General features: G+C 44.1%; 5 non-coding genes across 5 annotated transcripts; 2 read left to right on the forward strand and 3 right to left on the reverse strand.

Moving 5' to 3' along the window:
- The first annotated feature begins 337 nt into the window (after positions 1-337).
- Positions 338-411, forward strand: trnat-agu (transfer RNA threonine (anticodon AGU)). The gene has a single exon. It is a non-coding gene; the product is annotated as a tRNA-Thr (tRNA).
- A 788-nt stretch (positions 412-1,199) lies between these two features.
- Positions 1,200-1,281, reverse strand: trnas-aga (transfer RNA serine (anticodon AGA)). The gene has a single exon. It is a non-coding gene; the product is annotated as a tRNA-Ser (tRNA).
- Positions 1,282-4,143: 2,862 nt separating this feature from the next.
- On the reverse strand, positions 4,144-4,227 carry trnac-aca (transfer RNA cysteine (anticodon ACA)). Its single transcript has one exon. It is a non-coding gene; the product is annotated as a tRNA-Cys (tRNA).
- A 1,977-nt stretch (positions 4,228-6,204) lies between these two features.
- trnai-aau (transfer RNA isoleucine (anticodon AAU)) lies at positions 6,205-6,278 on the forward strand. Its single transcript has one exon. It is a non-coding gene; the product is annotated as a tRNA-Ile (tRNA).
- A 703-nt stretch (positions 6,279-6,981) lies between these two features.
- Positions 6,982-7,063, reverse strand: trnas-aga (transfer RNA serine (anticodon AGA)). Its single transcript has one exon. It is a non-coding gene; the product is annotated as a tRNA-Ser (tRNA).
- Between the last annotated feature and the right edge of the window lie 12,153 nt (positions 7,064-19,216).

A 19,216-nucleotide genomic window follows, 5' to 3' on the forward strand; every position in this document is an offset into this window, starting at 1 on the left:
GGCTGCCAGACTTCCAGATGGAGCAAATATTCCACAAATGGCAAATGCATCCAGTCTGCAAAATGGCACCGTGTTGACAATATCCCGACTGACTTTCGCAACAGATTTTACTATTTTAGCAGAACAAAATATTTCAAATAAAACCGGGGGGTGAACATCAAATGCACGTTGTGATTGCCCCAGCAAAATCCCATGAACGTCATTTAAATAGAAAACGCCATTCCATCAGGTTGAAGATGCGCGATCAGTCACCAATTAAAAACGTAAACCTCTGCACTTAATGATGGAACTCAATAGACACAAGCAGTGGCTCATCGTTGGGTGTGCTTGCGACGTCGGCAGGTTAGCTCAGGTGGTTAGAGCGTGGTGTTAGTAACGCCAAGGTGGCGGGTTCAATCCCCGTACTGGCCACATGTTGTTACTCGTGTGGGCAGTTTCTGCCGTCTTTTCGTCGGCAGAGGCTGATTCGCTTCGCGTTCTTCCGCAACGGCAAAGTGCAGCTTTTTTTTTTCTCCTTGACAACTTTTAAACTGGGAAAATTTCTTCCAACCGTTCTGACAAATTGCCCATCTTTTCAAACTTCTGTGCCACAAACCGGAAGGACGAATGTGGAAGGTTACTGGGCGGGAAAGGAGTTTTCATTGCAAAGAGTGGACCGGCGGAGAAAGATTGAGCTTCATCTAATTAAATTCACAACGGAGTGCTGACATAATGTCCTTCATTTGGCTACGAAATCGTTTATAAAAGCACTGTGATCATGCTCAGGTGGTCACATCTGCAGTTTGACCTCAGTACGGAGCCTTACGGCTGATGCTGGCTGGTCACCACTCTTCAGAAAAGACATTAGGAAGGGGACAGGTGACACTGCCTGGAAGGTTTGCAATGATAAATTCAGTCCGTGATGAGGCGGTGTTGGAGAAGTTCGGGTAGTTCAACGTCGAACATAGAAAATTCGAAGATGTCCCAACTTTGATTTTCCAGCTAATATGGGATTTCGACAGAGTAAACAGTCAAAATACTCCCTCTCCGCGCAGGTGAATAACTGAAGTTGTCAGGTGCAAATTTGTTGAGAAAACATCTGGAGAGGACAGGCGGATCGGCATCAACTTCACGCAAATTGGTGGGATATGCAACCATTCCACAGGAAAATATAATGGAAGGTGCCATCCTTTCCAGCGAGTCGGAGTGAAACGGAAATGAGTAGTCAACAGGATTAGAACCTGCGCGGAGAAATCCCGATGGATTTCTCGTCCATCGCCTTAACCACTCGGCCATGACTACACGGCCAAACGCATCAGAAATCATACTGATACCCACTCAATAATTCTTACAGCCGGCCTCCTTGAAGTGATGCTGACTTCTTGTGATGGATACAAATGCGATTAATTTCTCTGCTGATGTCATGCGTCTGTCTTCTTTCCCCATGTCGGCTCAATTTCATCTGTCGTCTAACGTCCCTTTCATTCGGATACAGCACATGGGTGGATTGAAACAAACATTTGCAAGCATTCTATATATATATCCATACACTCAGAACTGGATGTAACACAAACTTTACATCCCAAAATAGCACCCTTCAAGGCGCGTTAGGAAAACGAGCTTTTGAATGCGCAAAACTAAAACAGATATATTAGAGTATGTGCGGATTCGGAATCCAATCCGGCTCTCCCACATGGTGGTGACATTTCCCGTTTCTGAGTCACCAGTGGACAAATTAGAATTGAGCCCTTCGGGAGTATCTTTCTGTTCACTGAAGATGCAACTCCCGCAATCATTGATCCAAAATTTAAGATGAGCTGGGGCCGGTTGGTTTATACGGCTGGAGCATGTTGTTAATAACGCTGCGACTGAGGGTTCAATCCTCGTACTGTCCAAATGCGGTTACCTCTGTCTGTGGAGCCCGGGATACGTTATGCTCAATGGCAATGGCTTTTTCGAACAGCCTGAATCGCTTCGCGGACTTCTGTACACTCACGATGCCGTTGACAATTTTTCAACTGGGAAAAAGTCTGCCTCCCATCCTGACAAATTGTCCATCTTTTCACACTTCTGTGCCACAAATCGGTCGGTGACATTTGAGCAAACCTTGACCGCTCCACAGCGAAACACATACGGACGACCGGTCAGCTGGATGTCAACTGTGATCATTCCTCTCATTCGCTTCAATGTTTTGTCAATATTCACGTCAGCCAACCTTGTTGCAAGAAATCATACCAGCTTACTTTGACGCACTGCATTCAACCGATCAACACATCGCTTCACACGAATTGATAATGCGCTTCACACCTAATTGACGCAAATACTGAGTTTTTTCAGAAGAACAGCTATTCGTCTGGAAATCTCGAAACTGGCAGTTAGTTGGTCGTCACGCTCAACACATGAACCGCTAAACATTGTCTTTAAGATGTGGCAGAAGGGTGTCTAATGTGTTGCTGATGACAGCGAAAAGTCGGGATCGGAAGGAAATTCCTTCAGCAAGCATGGATGGAAACTTCATTGAGGTGCCGCCGTGAGGCAACGTATAATATCCCTCGCAACGAGCACGATGCTTTCTAAACATTTTTATGTCATTCCAATTCCCACAGTGTGCCTCGTTATGAAGCGTCGCACGAGAGAGTAAGTAAAAGATAAAATACCAATTCGCTCTCCCAGTGTGAAGCGGGACCTGTGACATGGGGCTGCTGTGTGACTGTTACTGATAGAAAGAGTTGGATCACAAGGGCAGTTGGGCTGTGTTTTGTTCAGCCTTTCAAATCTTGATGAATTACTCGAACCGTTAAATCGTGTTGAATGACAGCCTTTGGAAATATATTTCTGTTCACTGAAGGTGCAACTTACAGAATCATTGATGCAAAAAATCAAATTGAACGGATTCCGGTTAATTCTGCGCTTGAACACACGCCCCCATTTTGCAGTCCTGGCTGCCAGACTTCCAGATGGAGCAAATATTCCACAAATGGCAAATGCATCCAGTCTGCAAAATGGCAACATGTTGACAATATTCCGACTGAATTTCGCAACATATTTTACTATTTTAGCAGAAAAAAATATTTCAAATATTACGGGGGGGGGGGGGGGTAGTGGGTGGGGGTGACCATCAAATGCACGTTGTGATTGCCCCAGCCAAATCCCATGAAAGTCATTTAAAACGAAAATGCCATTCCATCAGGTTGAAGATGCGCGATAAGTCAGCAGTGAAAAATTGAAACTTCTGCACTTCATGATGCAACTCAATAGAAAAACGCAGTTGCTCATCGTGGGCTTCATTCCCGACGTCGGCCGGTTCGCTCCGGTGGTTAGAGCGTGGCGCTCATAACGCCAAGATCGCGGGTTCCATCCCCGTACTAGCCACATGCGATTACCCGTGTGGGCCGAACCTGTCCTCTTTTCGTCGGCAGACGCTCATCCGCTTCGCGTTCTTCCACACCGGCAAAGTGCAGCTTTTTTTTCTCCTTGACAACTTTTAAACTGGGAAAATTTCCTCCAACCTTTCTGACAAATTGCCCATCTTTTCAAACTTCTGTGCCACAAACCGAAAGGGCGAATGTGGAAGGTTCCGAGACGGGAAAGGAGTTTTCATTGCAAAGAGTAGACCGTCCGGAGAAAGATTGAGCGTCATCTAACTAAATTCACAACGGAGTGCTGACATAATGTCCTTCATTTGGCTACGAAATCGTTTATAAAAGCACTGGGATCATGCTCAGGTGGTCACATCTGCATTTTGACCTCAGTACGGAGCCTTACGGCTGATGTTGGCTGGTCACCACTCTTCAGAAAAGACATTAGGAAGAGGACAGGTGACACTGCCTGGGAGGTTTACAATGATAAAATAAGTCCGTTATGAGGCGGTGTTGGAGACGTTCGGGTAGTTCTACGTCGAACATAGAAAATTCGAAGATGTCCCCACTCTGATATTCCAGCTGATACGGGATTTCGACAGAGTAAACAGTCAAAATACTCCCTCACGGCGCAGGTCAGTAACTGAAGTTGTCAGGTGCAAATTTGTTGAGAAAACTTCTGGAGAGGACAGGCGGACCGGCATCAACTTCACGCAAATTGGTGGGATCTGGAACCATTCCTCAGGGAAAAATGATTGAAGATGCCATCCTTTCCAGCGAGTCGTAGTGAAACGGAAATGAGAAATGCGGAGTCAGCAGCATTCGAACCTGCGCGGGGAAACACCAATGGACTTGTAGTCCATCGCCTTAACCACTCGGCTATGACTGCACGGTTCACTGTGTCAGAAATCATACTGATACCCACTCAATCATTCTTATCGCCGGCCTCCTTGAAGTGATGCTGACCTCTTGTGATGGATACGAATGCGATTAATTTCTCTGCTGATGTCATGCGTCTGTCTTCTTTCTCCATGTCGGCTCAATTTCATCTGTCGTCTAACGTCCTTTTCATTCGGATACAGCACATGGGTGGATTGAAACAAACATTTGCAAACATTCTATATATGTCCATACACACAGAACTGGATGGAACACAAACTTTCCATCCCAAAATAGCTCCCTTCAAGGTGCCTTAGGAAAACGAGCTCTTGAATGCGCAAAGCTAATGCAGATATATTAGAGTATGTGCGGATTCGGAATCCAATCCGGCTCTCCCACATGGTGGTGACATTTGCCGTTTCTGAATCACCAGTGGACAAATTTGAATTGAGCCCTTCGAGAATATGTTTCTGTTCACTGAAGATGCAACTCCCGCAATCATTGATCCAAAATTTAAGATGAACTGGGGCCGGTTATTTTATACGGCTGGAGCTTGTTGCTGATAAAACTGCGACTGAGGGTTCAATCCTCGTACTGTCCAAATGCGGTTTCCTCTGTCGGTGGAGCCCGGTTTACGTTATGCTCAATGGCAATGGCTTTTTCGAACAGCCTGAGTCGCTTCGCGTACTTCTGTACACTCACGATGCCGTTGACAATTTTTCAACTGGGAAAATGTCTGCCTCCCATCCTGACAAATTGTCCATCTTTTCACACTTCTGTGCCACAAATCGGTCGGTGACATTTGAGCAAACCTTGACCGCTCTACAGCGAAACACATACGGACGACCGGTCAGCTGGTCATTCCTCTCATTCGCTTCAATGTTTTGTCAATATTCACGTCAGCCAACCTTGTTGCAAGAAATCATACCAGCTTACTTTGACGCACTGCATTCAACGGATCAACAGATCGCTTCACACGAATTTATAATGCGCTTCACACCTAATTTACGCAAATACTGAGTTTTTTCAGAAAAACAGCTATTGGTCTGGGAATTTCGAAACTGGCAGTTAGTTGGTCGTCACGCTCAACAGATTAACGGCTAAACATTGTCTTTAAGATGTGGCAGAAGGGTGTCTAATGTGTTGCTGATGACAGCGAAAAAGTCGGGATCGGAAGGAAATTCCTTCAGCAAGCATGGATGGAAACTTCATTGAGGAGCCGCCGTGAGGCAACCTATAATATCCCTCGCAACGAGCACGATGCTTTCTCCACATTTTTATGTCATTCCAATTCCCACAGTGTGCCTCGTTATGAAGCGTCGCACGAGAGAGTAAGCAAAAGATAAAAGACCAATTCGCTCTCCCCAGTGTGAAGCGGGACCTGTGACATGGGGCTGCTGTGTGACTGTTACTCATAGAAAGAGTTGGATCACAAGGGCAGTTGGGCTGTGTTTTGTTCAGCCTTTCAAATCTTGATGAATTACTCGAAACGTTAAATCGTGTTGAATGACAGCCTTTGGAAATATATTTCTGTTCACTGAAGGTGCAATTCACAGAATCATTGATGCAAAAATTAAATTGAACGGATTCCGGTTAATTCTGCGCTTGAACACACGCCCCCATTTTGCAGCCCTGGCTGCCAGACTTCCAGATGGAGCAAATATTCCACAAATGGCAAATGCATCCAGTCTGCAAAATGGCAACATGTTGACAATATTCCGAGTGAATTTCGCAACATATTTTACTATTTTAGCAGAAAAAAATATTTCAAATAAAAACGGGGGGGGGGGGGGGGCGGGTGTGAACATCAAATGCACGTTGTGATTGCCCCAGCCAAATCCCATGAAAGTCATTTAAAACGAAAATGCCATTCCATCAGGTTGAAGATGCGCGATCAGTCAGCAGTGAAAAATTTAAACTTCTGCACTTAATGATGCAACTCAATAGAAAAACGCAGTTGCTCTTCGTGGGCTTTGTTTGCGACGTCGGCCGGTTAGCTCAGGTGGTTAGAGCGTGGTGCTAATAACGCCAAAGTCGCGGGTTCAATCCCCGTACTGGCCACATGCGATTCCCCGTGTGGGCAAAACCTGTCATCTTTTCGTCGGCAGATGCTGATCCGCTTCGCGTTCTTTTCAAACTTCTGTGCCACAAACCGAAAGGGCGAATGTGGAAGGTTACGAGACGGGAAAGGAGTTTTCATTGCAAAGAGTGGACCGCCGGAGAAAGATTGAGCTTCATCTCATTAAATTCACAACGGAATGCTGACATAATGTCCTTCATTTGGCTCCGAAATCGTTTATAAAAGCACTGGGATCATGCTCAGGTGGTCACATCTGCAGTTTGACCTCAGTCCGGAGCCTGACGGCTGATGCTGTCTGATCACCACTCTTCAGAAAAGACATTAGGAAGAGGACAGGTGACACTGCCTGGGAGGTTTACAATGATAAAATAAGTCCGTTATGAGGCGGTGTTTGAGACGTTCGGGTCGTTCCACGTCGAACATAGAAAATTCGAAGTTGTCCCAACTCTGATATTCCAGCTGATACGGGATTTCGACAGAGTAAACAGTCAAAATACTCCCTCTCCGCGCAGGTCAATAACTGAAGTTGTCAGGTGCAAATTTGTTGAGAAAACATCTGGAGAGGACAGGCGGAATGGCATCAACTTCACGCAAATTGGTGGGATATGTCACCATTCCACAGGGAAAAGTGATTGAAGATGCCATCCTTTCCAGCGAGTCGTAGTGAAACGGAAATGAGAAATGCGTAGTCAGCAGGATTCGAATCTGCGCGGGGAAACCCCAATGGATTTCTCGTCCATCGCCTTTACCACTCGGCCATGACTACAGGGTCAAACGCGTCAGAAATCATGCTGATACTGCCGTGGTTCCCCGTGGACGGCCAGAAGAGCTCATCAATCAGAATGGAGAGTCTGAGTCTTGATCTTCCAGGCAGCAAGGCTTTATAAGCTAACACATTTCAATAAAGCCGGGATTTCCAGATGAATCCAAAAAACCAGTGCTCTGACAGTCCTTTTTATCCACATTTAGCTTCATATTTCATCATTCTTATCTTACAGTCAAGGTTTTTTTGTTGCAGACCCCAAGGCCACTTTTCGTTTGCCACCATGGTTTACTAGACCTACGTTATCTGCCTTCTTTCTGATTGGTCACTAATGAATGTGCTATGATATCACTGTGGTTACATCTTGCCTTCGTATCTGAAGTTTATTGTCTAATCAGCCAAGTTTGTTGTTTGTTCAACTATTGTAGGGCATCCTGCTATGCCAAGTCTTTTTTCCCGTTGTCTGACTTTCTCACGTTTATTTAAGAAATTCCTTTCAGTTTCTGTGTGTTTGCTTGACTTCTTTCAGCCTTTATGTTCATTTATGTGAGTATCCATGTGTACTGACCTGGTAAGGTATTGTGCACTTAAAAGGGTACAGGTGTATGCTTAATAAGATATGTGATATATGAGAGCTTCTCAAGTAGTGATTATCTCTTCTCTGTTAATTATTATCTCCCACATGTCCTAATAATTATTCCTTCCAATATATGTTGTCTTAATGATTATTCCTTACATATCCCCTCTTTGAGACATCATTGTCTCACTAAACTATTTCTTGATATATTTTCCCAATATATGTCTTAGTTAGAAGGGCAAAAAGAGGGCACGAGATGTTCTTGGCAGGCAGGATTAAGGAGAATCCTCAGGCATTCTATTCATACGTTAGGAACAAAAGAGTTGTCAGGGAGAAAATCGGACCTCTCAGGGACAAAGGAGGGGAATTATGCTTAGAACCCAAGGGAATAGGGGAGATCCTAAATGAATACTTTGCATCGGTATTCACGAAGGAGAGGGGCGTGTTAACCGGGAGTGTCTCGGAGGGAGGTGTTGACCCGTTAGAAAAAATCTCCATTACGAGAGAGGAAGTGTTAGGTTTTTTAGGGAACATTAAAACTGACAAAGCCCCAGGGCCTGATGGCATCTATCCTCGACTGCTCAGGGAGACGAGAGGTGAAATTGCTGGGCCTCTGACGGAAATCTTTGTCGCTTCCTTGGACACGGGTGAGGTCCCTGAGGATTGGAGGATAGCGAATGTGGTCCCGTTGTTTAAGAAGGGTAGCAGGGATAACCCAGGAAATTATAGGCCGGTGAGCTTGACGTCCGTGGTAGGGAAGTTGTTGGAGAGGATTCTTAGAGACAGGATGTATGTGCATTTAGAACGGAACAATCTCATTAGCGACAGACAGCATAGTTTTGTAAGAGGGAGGTCGTGCCTTACAAATTTGGTGAAGTTTTTTGAGGAAGTGACAAAAACGGTTGATGAAGGAAGGGCCGTGGATGTCGTCTATATGGATTTCAGTAAGGCATTTGACAAAGTCCCACATGGCAGGTTGGTGAAGAAGGTTAAGGCTCATGGGATACAAGGAGAAGTGGCTCGATGGGTGGAGAACTGGCTTGGCCATAGGAGACAGAGGGTAGTGGTTGAAGGGTCTTTTTCCGGCTGGAGGTCTGTGACCAGTGGTGTTCCGCAGGGCTCTGTACTGGGACCTCTGCTATTTGTGATATATATAAATGATTTGGAAGAAGGTGTAACTGGTGTAATCAGCAAGTTTGCGGATGACACAAAGATGGCTGGAATTGCGGATAGCGAAGAGCATTGTCAGGCAATACAGCAGGATATAGATAGGCTGGAAAATTGGGCGGAGAGGTGGCAGATGGAATTTAATCCGGATAAATGCGAAGTGATGCATTTTGGAAGAAATAATGTAGGGAGGAGTTATACAATAAATGGCAGAGTCATCAGGAGTATAGAAACACAGAGGGACCTAGGTGTGCAAGTCCACAAATCCTTGAAGGTGGCAACACAGGTGGAGAAGGTGGTGAAGAAGGCATATGGTATGCTTGCCTTTATAGGACGGGGTATAGAGTATAAAAGCTGGAGTCTGATGATGCAGCTGTATAGAACGCTGGTTAGGCCGCATTTGGAGTACTGCGTCCAGTTCTGGTCGCCGCACTACCAGAAGGACGTGGAGGCATTGGAGAGAGTGCAGAGAAGGTTTACCAGGATGTTGCCTGGTATGGAGGGTCTTAGCTCTGAGGAGAGATTGGGTAGACTGGGGTTGTTCTCCTTGGAAAGACGGAGAATGAGGGGAGATCTAATAGAGGTATACAAGATTATGAAGGGTATAGATAGGGTGAACAGTGGGAAGCTTTTTCCCAGGTCGGAGGTGACGATCACGAGGGGTCACGGGCTCAAGCTGAGAGGGGCGAAGTATAACTCAGACATCAGAGGGACGTTTTTTACACAGAGGGTGGTGGGGGCCTGGAATGCGCTGCCAAGTAGTGTGGTGGAGGCAGGCACGCTGACATCGTTTAAGACTTACCTGGATAGTCACATGAGCAGCCTGGGAATGGAGGGATACAAACGATTGGTCTAGTTGGACCAAGGAGCGGCACAGGCTTGGAGGGCCGAAGGGCCTGTTTCCTGTGCTGTACTGTTCTTTATGTTTGGTTTCACGAAATGTGGAGGAGCTTAAGTGTAGGATCAATATCCCTTTTTGTTTATTAATAGCCTAATTGCGAACTGCTCCTCCAGATTTCCCTTACCTGATAGTTCATTAAAATACATTTTTGCATTAATACATTTCATACACTTTGTACTAACACATCTCTCCCTCCTTGATTTTGCTTGATCATTTAAGTATTTCCCTCTATGCGTATGGTATCTAGGTTCATATTATCTCCTCTTATTTTCAAACTTATGATAATGGTACATGCTGTCCATTGCCCTGTTAATTACACATCGACGTAAGCATCCTGCTAATGCTATCCCTACTATTATATGCAACAGTAACATAAATGATTTAAAAATCGAATCAAACATCCCATTTCCTGCCCATCCTAACCATCCAGGTGGGTTATAATCATGGAATTCGTGACCTATCTTTTGGAGTTGGTCTGCTTGTGCCTTGATATGCTTTGCAAGGTTAGTTATATTCTCAGATTTATCTGGTATGTAAGTACAGCATTCTTGTTAAATTATGGCACATGTTCCTCCCTGCGAGGCCAATAGATAGTCCAAAGCCAGTCTATTTTGCAGGGCTACTGTGCGGACTGCCATCAGTTCTGCTGATACTTCTGTCAAGGCTTGCCCTGTTTTTCGAGCTTCAGCTGCAGTGATATTAGCCAGTTGTTCCAGGGCTGTGGCCATCAGAATTAACTCGTCTGCCGTTCTTCCTGTCCCATGTAATGGAAAGGCCATCATAAAGAACCAGTCAGTCTTACTGATTGTTCGTTTTGCTCGCGAAGGGTAGCTTCGTAGGGAAGGCATGTGGTGCATGTAGGGCACTACATATCCCAGATAACAGGAGCCTGTCCAGTTCGCAGGAAGCCAGGGATATGCCTTTGTACCGCATATAAAGTAAGTTCCATCGTAGGCCGTAAAGTTATCAGCCAACGTCATCCAAGGTTGTACAGCTTTTCCTTCCCACACGTTGCTTGATGTGATGTTGCATATTTCAGTCCAGTCTATTTTGAACATACCAGCTGTACTTAAATCATTCACAGGTGGTTGCCATTCTACAGTTTGCTGACATTTACTTTCTCCAACTCTTGCTCCATCCACATTTTTCTTTAAACAGAAGGATCCTGGTCCATTTGATTTTAGGACCGTCGGTACAGGTGGGAACTGGGAATGGTCGTAGGTTGGTTGGTACCATGTAGCAAACCTGGTCATTCTATACCCAGCTGACTCCCACATTGTCATGTTTCCTCCTTCCCCTGTCTTATTTTGTCTCAATATCCATTCTATAGTTTCTGATTCTGAAAGGGGAGAGACTGGAGTGGTAGGCCTTCTTGGGAATGGCTTGGGACATGAGTGCAGACCCAACATTTGCTTATGTTCAATCTTTCTGCATACATATATGACATAGAGAGGTAAGTATTTATATGCGATCTGTCTTCTTCCTGTTCATTTTTACTCTTGCCACCCCCCATACTAAGTACTAGTATTATCCCTATACATCCTACCCCTACTTTTCCCATGCTATCACAAGGAGGGAGAGTACAATTCATCACAGTTTACACAATTATTTTCCCGCGCTTAGTCGCCGCTACTACTATTTAGTTTATACAGTCTTTCAGCTTCAATTTCAGTGATTTCTCTTGTTTTGTCAGTTCAGATGATAGCTCAGTTTCCTGGGTCGAATTCGGTGAACCATGAACTTGAGCGGTAGAGTTTGTGTCAACAGTCCTTGTTCCTGAGGAAGGAAAATACTGATCACTGGTATACAAATCAAATTTCCATCTTCTTTTAACGCATTGAAACAGATCTTCCCCTCTTTTGCAGTCTTTAGTGCTACATTGCAAAACAAGGAGCGTCAGTCTCAATCAAAGTTATCATGAGTCTATTCGGTGGGGGTAATTCAACTTGAACCCATTCCTGGACTTCTTGTTCGGGGATTTGTTCATTCTCTATTCGCACTACCATTTGTCGCATCATTAGTCTGGTAATTAAAGATCTCAAAGCAGGCAGTAAACAACAAAAGATTAGTCCAATTATGATTATTACTACTACCATTATAACCCCTGCCTTTGCAAACCATGCTCCCCATTGTCCGAATACATTATCAAGCCAATTCCAAATATTATGGCCAAATCCAGCATTGTCATGCATTTTTTCCTTAGATTTTGTAAGTTGGTCATAGCTTTAGTGAATGATCCTTTTGGATCAGTGTTGTTAGGGATGAATGTACAGCATTGATCGCCAAACATAACACATACACCCCCTTTTTCTGCTAATAGCCAATCTAGTGTTTGCCTATTCTGCCAAGCCATTTTGCTAGTTGCATCTAACTGCTCACCTAGTGCAGTAAGAGCTTCATCAGTGCAGTTAATGAATCTCTGCTGATTGTAATAAATGTAATTAATCCATTCAGTGTTTTTGTTGGGGGTAATCCAGATTAGAATGGATTCAAACCCCGCAGCTATCTCATTTCTCGCTTTAAATTCATTGGGGATTCCACGAGGTTGTCCTATTGCATCTAACTTTATTTCTGGATTAGGTGTGTATGACCTTCTCACTCTTCGAACTTCCATTTCATGTTCCATCGGTAGCAGGACAGTATTTTGTGCCAGCATGACCCTAGCACACAATCCAATCCAATCCACCGGCAGTTTTGCCATTAACCCCTTTTTGGGATCACACAGCCACCATAGATCAGCTTGCTGATTTATTTGTAAATCCAGTACTCGCGGAGGAGGTGGTTCTCCCCCTTGCTTTGAGACGTATAGGCTATGGATATCAGTTATATTCCAAACCTTTTTGCATTTTCCTGTGTAATTTCCTAATTTAGTTCCCTCACGACTTTCTCTCCAATAGCAATCTTGGATCTGTAAGTCGGGTTTTATCCTCCATTCTTTTGGGGTCGCGTCCATTGCCGTTTCTGGCCACTTTGGACATTCTCGGGCCAAATTTTGCGTGCCACTTCCTACCCCAGCATATAAAATGCAGTGGTATTGACACACTGGCATTGTCCCATTACAGAGATCACTACATGAGGGTTCCGAGCAGTTTACTATTTGGATAGTAACTGTCTGATTTCCTGTAGTGTATGTGTGTGGATATGTTGTATATTTACCTTGGCACTTTTCCTTTTTCCAGTTTTTATACCAGGTCCTGCATTCCCCTGATCCCCACGATATGTCAATTACCTGAGTGCGAGGTTTTTCTGACGCACAAATTACGCACTCCTTTCCATTATTATTTTTGTATCCTGTGTATTCAGCCCATTTCCACCACTCATTTCTCTGTGCTTTTTCCCAAATTGTATCTGCTGCTACTGACCGCTTGTGATTTCTTTTTCTTAGTTGATAATAGGTAGAATCCCGATTACCTTCCTTACTCGTCTTGCTGTTTGCTAATTCCTTAGTTTTTATTTTCCACATTTTTCTTCCTTCTCGGACTTTTAGTGTTGTGTCTGCTATAAATTGCTCTTTTCTATTATTCACCCAGGAAGTCTTTGGTGGCAATGGTTTCCAAGTCCCAAGTCGGGAAGGGGGCGGGAGCTGCTGCCCCTTCTTCCCCACTTCCCGTACTAGGACCAGGAACATCATCTGGCCCATCATCCAAATCAAACTCAATGTTATCCTCACTATCCTCCCTCTCTGCATCTCTATTTTGATCTGGCACAGAACTATTGGAACTTTCTCCTGTGTTTTCTTCGTCCCCACTACTACTTCTCTCCGGGCTTTCAACTGCGACAGCCTCTCTATCTTCCCCTATACCTGGTATTGTCCTAGTACAATGATTTAAATGGTACCACAGTGTACTGCCTTCTACTTGTAAGGCTGTGGGTGAAACTCTGGTAACATCGAAAGGTCCTTCTCTTCTTGGTTCGTCCCAGCGCCTTCGGAATTTCTTGATGTATACTCGATCTCCAGGTCTGATTCGGTGGTCAGCCGCTGGGCTTTCTTCCTCTTTGGCTTTTTCCTGTTCAAATATAGTTCTATGTATAACAGTTAATGGCTGCATGTACTCTTTAGTGTCCTGATCTAAATATTCTAATGTAGGGCCTCCCGTTCCCCTAATCTTTGGCACGGGCATTAGTCTCCCCATCATCATCTCATGTGGACTTAAGTGTGTTATTCTATTCTCCTGACTTCGGCGTTGCATTAAGGCTAGTGGTAGGGCATCAATCCAGTTTTTCCCTGTATCGCTACAGATCTTGCTTATTTTGGCCTTAAGAACTCCATTTGCCCTTTCTACCATTCCCTGTGACTGAGGATGGTAGACACAGTCAAATTTCTGTTTCACTCGGAGCACTGAGAGGGTTTCTCTCAGTACTCTTCCTACAAATGCAGATCCATTGTCTGAACTTAATTTGGCTGGTATGCCAAATCTTGGAATGACTTCTTTTGTCAGGAAGTTGATCACTGTTCCTGACCCTTGATCTTTAGATGGTGTTGCTTCTATCCATCTGCTGAATCTGTCAATGATTACTAACATATATCTTTTCCCGTTTATCTTTTTCACCATGTCCACATAATCCATACACAGGTGTTTAAATGGTCCCTCAGGAATGGGTATATGTCCTATTGGGGCAGTTATGCTTTTCCTGATATTGTTCTGCGCACACACCTCACATTGACTTAACATGTAATCAATGGAACTCTGTAAGTATGGTGACCAAAACCCTTCCTTCTTAATCTTCCTGATCACTTCTCCTCTTGCACAGTGGTCAACTCCATGTGCCTCACTTATCAGTAAGGTTAGTAATGCTGTGGGTGCTATTACCATCCCCTCTCCATTTCGCCACAGTCTATCCTGCTGTCCTTGTATCGCTCCCCTTTCTTTCCACATGGTCTTCTCAGCTATTCCAGCGTCCTCCTGTAATTGTATTACGTCATCTAACGTGGGCTGGGGAATGATACTCCCTACCCCTGGTCCTGGATGTGGTTCTGCTATTTCTACTGGAGCTATTGTAGTTAATGCACATCCTGCTACTTCTTTGGCTGCTTTGTCAGCATTTGCATTTCCTTTAGTCACATTATCTTTTCCTTTCTTGTGTGCCTGACATTTGATTATGGCCAATTCTTTTGGGCCCATCATAGCTTGTATTAAGGCTTTTATTTGACTTTCATGCTGTATTCGTCCCCCACTACTTTTCATAAAGCCTCTCTGTTTCCAGATTGATCCAAACAGATGACACACTCCATGTGCATAAGCCGAATCTGTATACACTTCTACTGCCTCCCCTTTTGCTAATTCACATGCTCTGGTTAGTGCCTTAAGTTCTGCTAGTTGGGCCGAACAGGGCTGTTCACATTTTTCTGCTTCTATAACTTCAAGGCCTCCTGGTCTTTGTTCAACTATGGCATAGCCTGCGTGGTTTCCCAAGTGATCCCTGTAACATGAGCCATCTACATACAGTGTCCTCTTCTCTTCTGTCACTAGTCCCTCTGCTCTTAAGTCTTCTCTCAGTTTCATAAATGTTTTTGCTTCTCTTAAGCATTCATGTTCTTCTCCTTCATGAGGTAATGGCATGTAATCAGCTGGATTTACTCTGTTGCACTTTATTATTGTGATATCTGGAAATGTGGTTAGCATTCGATAATGATGGATCCTCGCAGGTGTCAGCACAAATTTTCCTTGCTCAATCAATTCAGCTACTTTGTGGTGTACATGTATGTTTATTAAATATCCCATTGTGATGGTAGCTGCTTTTTCGTAAGCCCACCAAGCAGCTGCCAAACCCTGATAACATGGAGGGTACCCCAGGGCCACATCATCTAACTTGGTGCTATAATAAGCTATTGCTTGTTTCTTTCTTCCTTTACACCTGTCCTGCATTAACACAGCAGTTGCGAATCCTGTTTCTCTGTTGCTAACAAAAAGGTCAAAGGGTTTATCATACGAAGGCAGCATCAGTGCTGGTGCTTGCACCATCTCTTGTTTCACGTTATCAAATGCCTCTGAGGCCTCCCTGTCCCATATCAAGATGGCTTTTAACTCCTCACATCCGGCCTCTTTCATTATTTTCCTTAACGCTTGTGTTTTTTCTGCATAGTTTTCTATCCATTCTGAACTAAATCCTGTCATTCCTAAGAATGTCATCGTCTGTCTCACTGTCTGTGGTTTTGGGATTTTCAATACTGCTTCTATCTGCCGGTGAGCTATTCTTTTTTGTCCAACAGTTATTTCCCTTCCAAGGTATTCTACTTTTCTTTGACAGAACTGTAATTTCTTTCTTGACACTTTATGTCCTCCTTTCGCCAGTTTTTCCAGCAGTTTTAATCTTTCTTCCCTACATTGTTCCTTTGTTTCTGTGCACAACAACAAGTCATCCACATATTGTATCAGTGTTCCTTCTAGTTGTATCCCTGCCAAATCTGCTCTCAACACTTGGTTGAATACATGTGGGGAGTGTTTGAATCCTTGTGGCATTCTATTGTATGTGTACTGTTTTCCCTCGTACTTGAAAGCAAATAAGTACTGACTCGCTTGTGCCAAGGGCACACTGAAAAACGCTGAGCATAAGTATATTACTGTAAACCATCTGCTTTCAGACGGTATGTTAGTCAATAAGGTGTAGGGGTTAGGGACTTCTACTGGCATATTTTCAACTACTTCATTAACTGCTCTCAGGTCGTGTACTAACCTCCACTTTTCCCCATCTGCCTTTTTAACTGGTAATAAGGATGTGTTACATTTACTTCGGGTTTCTTTTAACACCCCTGCGTCTCCTAATCCTCTGATTGTTTCTCTTATGCCTTTTACTGCTTCTGCCTTGATTGGATATTGTGGTTTATAAGGTCCTTGACATCCTGGCTTCAATTTTACTTCGACTGGGGTAGCTGTTTTAACTTTGCCGACATCTGTGTCGTTCTTTGACCACCATTCCTCAGGGAGAGAATCTAAATCTTTTTCTAACTTTGCTCTCCATTCTTGCTCTACTTCTTTATCTTTTAACTCTATTTTTACCTCTTTTGGTCTTCCAGTCATCCTTGCATTAACAGATATTTTCACCATTTGTCCGTCAGTCGACATCCAAATATTCTCATTGTTTGCTTTAATAAATTCCAGTTCCTGTGCCCTAAACGTCATAAGTCCCAAATCCTTTGGTCTGTAATCAGGATTCACCTTTAGCGTTACATGTGGTTCTGTCTCAGGCACTGAGAACCATTTTCTGACCCATTCATTCTTTCTAATTGTGAGGGCTGCTCCCTCTGGTCCGATTAAAATGCTGTCTGAATTTATTTCCTGTTCTTGTCCTGCCTCTTTATTCCACTTCTCCTGTATCTCTGACTGTTGCATTTTATCAAAAATCATTGTGCTATGTAGTTCAGTTTTCGGCCATTCGGCGTCTGGAATCTGGGCCTCTACAAATGTCCCCCAAATTTCCCATACCTGCTTTTTAATTTGTTCTTCTATGTCCCCTAGCCAATATACATTGGCCCACTCTTCTCCCCTTACCCTAATTACGTACATGCCCGTCAGATTAATTCCTTGAGTTATACACTCTAATTTTAACCCTAACCCTAAGATTGCATCCCGGCCTAACAAATTCAGTGGTGTTTTATTGCATACTAACACAGGCACATGAGTGGTTTTGTTTCCAACGGTGATAGGCACCGGCATCGTCATTTGAGTCAATACTGCTTTCCCCGAGAACCCCATAGTTTTTACAAACTGACCTGACAATGGTAGGTGTCCTGCATATTTTTCTTGTATGCACGTACAAGTAGCTCCTGTATCTATCATCATAGGGATCTCAACCCCCCCTATTCTAACATTGATTACAGGTTCTTGATTTGCTGTGTCCGTTATTTGTACATACTGGCCTACCATTTCGGGGTTCTCTGGGCCTCCCTATAGGAAACTCTGGTGATTTACTGGCCCCTGACTCATTGGGCAGTCACTGGTTGGCACTTGCATCATTTGCTGACTCATTTGTTGTTGACCTCCTTGTCTATAGCTGTTTTGGGGACAATTCCTTTTTATGTGTCCTGTTTCCCCACATCCCCAGCATACCCCTGGAGGGCCAGGTGGTCCTCCCTGCCTGGGGCCTTGATTATATCCTTGGTTTTGTCCCCTCTGGTTCTGATAGGGTGCTTTTCCCTGTCCCTGTCCTTTTCCGTTCCAATTATTCTGATTTTGAGGTAGATATGTGGTCTGATAATTTGGATTGAATCCCCCTTGGTTCATGGGCATCGGGAAACCAGAGATGTTATAGGTTATAATAGGCTGACATCCCTCTCCCCCCCTCTCTGGTGTTGGGTTGGGGGTTTCTTCAGTAATCACTTCAGTTATTATGGGTGCCATTTTCTTGGGGGTGGGGTCCTCTTTTGACTTTTGTTTAGCTTTTATTTCTTCTAACTGCGCCTGCAGGAGCTTACGGTGTACTTCTTTTAATTGTTTATCTGCATTCTTCTCCTCTTTACGGTGTCTCTCTACTGCGTGGATAACATAGTCCAGAAATTCCCTGTAAATTTGTGATTCCAGGCCGACTACTTCATCCAATCTGGACTTAGCTGAAGCTGGTAGGCCTTCTAAGATGGCTGCTCGGAACATGGCATTAGTTAGGGGGTCTGTCAGGATGTCTCTTTCTGTGTCCCTTCTCCACCTTTTTAACTGATTTTCAACATATGTTGCAGCATTTTCCTCCTCTCCCAGTGGGTCTCCTTTTAGTGATTTCAGATCTACACGGTTAGGGTACAATCCCCTTAGTGCTCGCCAAATTAGTGGGCGGTATTCATCTATGAGCACTCCATCCACATTTGGATCGAGTGCTGCAGTAGGAATTCCAGCAAGTCTCATGACTTCAGCCATTTGATTCATTCCCAGTACTTTTGTTAGGAGAGCTTTGATATCTCCTAGGGCCATTCTTTTTCCTACCATTCCTGCCTCCAGCTGTCCAATCCACCTCCCAGCCCCATCCATGATATTTGGTAATTCACTAATTAAATTGGGTAGGTCGTGTCCTGCCCACGGAATGTATTGTGTCCTATTTCCATTTACAACTACGGGGAATGCTTTTGGGTCTTCCCATTCTATTTCTCCAAACTTGGTAGGTGGTCTCCTTCTTCGATTTGACTTTCTTAACTTTCTTAAGTTTCTTACCTTTTCTTCGTCCTCCTCACTCAAACTGGTGGAGTCTTTCTCGTCCAATTCTTCACATATAAGTTTCATCGGGGGTACCCATTGTATCCCTGTCTTGCTTCTTTTCTTCCTGCACTTCCCTTGCTATATTTACATTTTTCATCCCATTCTTCCTTACCCTCCTCCTCTTCACACCTTGCCTCACTGTCCACTGCCTCCTCACCTTTTTTACTCTGTTCTTCCTCCATTTTTCTATTTGCCCATTTTAACACCATTACCCGAACCAACTCTTCCTCTAACTCTTGCCTCATACGGCGTATGTTATCCAGTTCTCCTTCCACTTTAGCACCTTCGTCTTCCCTTTTTACCTTTCTTTCCACCTCCTGCTTTGCCCA

The sequence above is a fragment of the Mustelus asterias genome, chromosome 30 (genome assembly GCF_964213995.1).
Source record: "Mustelus asterias chromosome 30, sMusAst1.hap1.1, whole genome shotgun sequence".
Classification (NCBI taxonomy): Eukaryota; Metazoa; Chordata; class Chondrichthyes; order Carcharhiniformes; family Triakidae; genus Mustelus; species Mustelus asterias.